The 4,042-nt window shown below is 38.4% G+C and overlaps 1 long non-coding RNA gene across 1 annotated transcript; it reads right to left on the bottom strand.

Moving 5' to 3' along the window:
• Positions 1-342: 342 nt before the first annotated feature.
• Positions 343-1,835, bottom strand: LOC114806411. The gene is made up of 2 exons (XR_003754437.2): positions 1,731-1,835; positions 343-477 (listed from the first exon to the last, which is right to left on the bottom strand). It is a non-coding gene; the product is annotated as an uncharacterized LOC114806411 (long non-coding RNA).
• Positions 1,836-4,042: the final 2,207 nt, after the last annotated feature.

Genomic DNA, 4,042 nt, shown 5'->3' with positions numbered 1-4,042 from the left:
AGTCTGGATGCTACAGGGATTTCTTGTCTTTTCCTTTAAGACGTCTTCAATATTATAATAAATTATCACTTAGAAGAACTAGCTAATGTAATTAACCTTTAAAATGAGATTTTTTTTCCTCTAAAATGTCAGTTTCCTATAGCTGGCATAATGATGGAAAATTTCATTATTGTAGGTTCACATCTACAAAAATAAGTAGATTCAGTCAACATATTCTTCCCCGAACAATTTACACTTAAATAATACTATCCTCACCCTACAAATTATGTTAATTAGAACAACTCCTTGAAGCAGACCCATCAGTTTGGATGCTGTTTGCAGTGGATTGTAGTTTACCCAGGATTTGTATCATCATGCTATTTTTCAGGTTTAATAAACACTGCCCTTGGACTGATGCAGTGTCCTTGGAGGATTTCTTCATTTTCTGCTTTCACTGTTCTCTTGCCTGATTGGCAGGTTCTGTACTCCACCATCTGTCTGTTTTTAAAGACAGAGACAGTTATTGGGGAAATGGATTTTAAATCTAAGGACATCAAAAATTATGTTAAATAGAAATGTACATTTCATTTGATATTATAATATTGCATGGAAATTGTGATGCAGAAATGATGCACAAATGCCACTTATATCTATAATAATGCACAGAAGACTAGAAAACACATTGAATTCATTACAAGTCAAATTTAATAAACATGCATAAATCTCTATTAATGCAAATTATGTTGAACTTGTACAATACACTGACATCGAAGAAGTGAAGTGAATATACTCAATTCCTAAAATCTATTTAAAATGAAAGATTGAGAGGTTAAAGTCTCTTGTAATATATTGAAATTAACATTTTTAAGGAAATTCTCCTGGAAAATCTAAGATTTCTCTAAAATCATTTGGGTGATTTCATGGTGTGAAAGAGTTCTGATTAATTCTGTGTTATAAAAACACAAAGAAGATCAAACCAAACAACATATTATGTTATAACAGAAATAAACAAGCCATAAAAATTGTAGTCTTTGAATCTCAAGAAATATATGTGGCATATAAAAAGCTCCTTTCTTATACTGACTGAGGGGATGTTGCTCACATATTTCCATTCTCATTATACTGAATTCAGTTTCATGAACACTATTGATGATATTGCTTAAAGTAGTATACAGATGAACAAGAAACTAGAAACGTGAACTTTACTTTTAGCTCTGCAAGTAGATAGGTGCCTTTTGGCACTAATTCATTCCTGGTCAATCAATTAGTAATAATAATGATAATAATCATAATTGTGGTATGTGTTAAGCACTTACTATTTGATGATGATAATGATAGAATTTAAGTGCTTACTAAGTGCCAGACACTGTACTAAGCATTGAGGCACAGTATTGAGCACTGGGGTAGATACAAGGTAATCAGGTTGGACTCAGTCCCTGTCTTATATGGGTTTCATAGTCTACACCCTCATTTTATGTATGAGGTAACTGAGGAACAGAGAAGCAAAATGACTGGCCCAAGGTCTCACAGCAGACAAATGGCCGAGCTGGGATTAAAACCCAGGTCCTTCTGACTCCCAGGCCAGTAGTCTATCCCCTAGGCACTTTTGCTACTTTAATCAATCAATTAATGCCTCCTATGAGTACAGCCCTATACTAAAAAAAAAAAAAAGTTGCTTAGTACAGTACAATAGTATTAGTAAATATAATCTCTACCATCAAGGAATTTAGAGTTTAGCAGTGAAAACAGACCTGTAGTAGACAGGAATCTTGAAAAATAGTTGGCAAATATTGGTTCTATAACACAGAAGTTCACACTCAGTAGGGACTCAAAAAATCTGATGACTCTAGGGACCACAGCCTATCAAGGAGCATCTACCAGCTCATAGTACTAGGATATGACATCAGTGCTAGACCACAATCACTTGGGCCTTAGATAGTCTTGGACAATGTTCTACCCCGCTGCTCACATACTCACAGGTGCATTCCATATCCTAGCAGGACTGTGGCTGTTAGAAACATGAGCATACTTGCGGCACTGACTGTAAGCTCGTTGTGGGCAGCGAATGTGTGCTTATTGTTATATCATACTCTCTGAAGCTTTTGAGCTCAATAAATACAATTGATTGAATGAATTACTACTATCATAATCAATTGCTTCACTAAGATTTTCTGTTCCAGTATTTCAGGACTGAGGCATGACTGTCATTCTAGAAAGGAAATCCATCATTATCATCATCAATCAATGATAGTTATTGAGCACTTACTATGTGCCATGTACTGTGCTAGGCACAAGGGGGGAACAATACAGTAGAGTTGGTATAGACGTTCCCTGACCACAGGCAGCTTCTAGATAATCTAGATGAGAAGACAGACAATAGAATAAATTACTGCTGGGGTAATGAGAGAGTATAGAGATATGTACTGAACATCAAGTCCTTAAGTGGCATAGATCCAAGTGCCTTGGTATTTTAGAAGGGGGGGTGAATGGGACAATGAGGGCTTAGTCAGGGAAGACCTCTTAGTGTTGAGCAATTTTGTCAGTTTTTGAAGGTGGGAAGAGAAATGATCTGTGAGATTTGAGAGGGGAGTGAGTTCTAGGCCAGAAGGAAATGTGGGCAAGAGGTCAGAGGCAAGAAAGATGAGATTGAAATAAGGAGAGTAGAATGGTGTTAGAGTAGAAAAGTGATCAGGTTGAGGTGTAGTAAGAGATGAGCGAGGCAAGGTAGGAAGGGGAGAGATGATTAATACTTTAGAGCTTCCATTAAGGAGTTTCTGCTTGATGTGGAGCTGGATAGGCAACTACTGGAAGTTTTAGGGTAATGAGGAGATATGAACTCAATGTTTAAGTAGAGGAATGAACTGGGCAGCAGACCAAAGTATGGAATGAAGAGGGAAGATACTGGGCAGGGGTTCATCATGGTAGGTTGATGCAGTAGTCAAGGTGGAATATGATAAGAACTTAGAGGAGGGTAGTATCAATTGGTGGAGAGGATGGGGCAGATTCTAGAGAAGTCATAAGGGTAGAAACAAAGGAACTTGGTAGGATCAAAGGGATTTGGTGACTCATTGGATATGCAAGGTGAGAGAGAGATACTCAAGGATACTGCCAAGGTTTTGTATTTGTGGTGGTGTTTATGGCAAAAAAAAATGTAGGGCAGGACCCAACATACCAAGCTTCAGCTAAAGATAACTCATCTTGGAGAGTCATTCGCAGATTGAAAAATTGAAGCCATTAACACTGGAACCACTGCCATGGCAGTCAGGACACACTGAACTCTCTCCCAAATGGCTGCCCCAAGAAGTGACTATTCCTTCATCTTATCTTACTCTGCTCCCATTCTGCCTGTCGTCTGGCCTGAATACACAGCAGAGTGAACACAGGACAGGAAATGGCTGTCTGGAATGCTGGTTACAGAGACCTATCTTTTGACATATCAACAGCTTCTGCCTGTTAACTCATAAACACCTTTACCCATCTTTTAACATACAAACTCAGCTGTTTGCTCACAATCATTTTTTATGACATCTATTAAGCACTTACTATGTGCCAAGCACTGTACTAAGCACTGGGGTGGATACAAGCAAATCGGGTTGGACACAGTGTCCCATATGGGGCTAACAGTCTCAATCCTAGTTTTACAGATGAGGTAACTGAGGCACAGAGAAGTGAAGTGACTCACCCATGGTCACACAGCAGACAAGTGGTGGAGCTGGGATTATAACCCATGACCTACTGACTCCCAGCCCCATGCTCTACTGACTCTGCCATGCTGCTTCTCATAACATTCACACCTTTACTCCCAAGACCTACATTCAGTACAGCAATTAATCAAAGAAGCACTAGATTAAGCAGTTATTTCTGCTGAGAACTTTTTTTATATCACTTAAACTTCTCTGACCTCATCTTGTCCTCTCAATCCCCTCCATCTAATTACCCCATCCATCCTTCCTTTCTAACAACCCCTTTATCAATCATATTTACTGAGCTCTGACTGTGCATAACACGCTACTAAGCACTTGAGAGAGTACAATATAACAATATAATAGACGCATTCCCAAAA

The sequence above is a fragment of the Ornithorhynchus anatinus genome, chromosome 2, assembly GCF_004115215.2.
Source record: "Ornithorhynchus anatinus isolate Pmale09 chromosome 2, mOrnAna1.pri.v4, whole genome shotgun sequence".
Taxonomy (NCBI): domain Eukaryota; kingdom Metazoa; phylum Chordata; class Mammalia; order Monotremata; family Ornithorhynchidae; genus Ornithorhynchus; species Ornithorhynchus anatinus.
The sequence above is the reverse complement of the archived record's forward strand: the minus strand, read 5'-3'. Positions and strand labels throughout refer to the sequence as shown.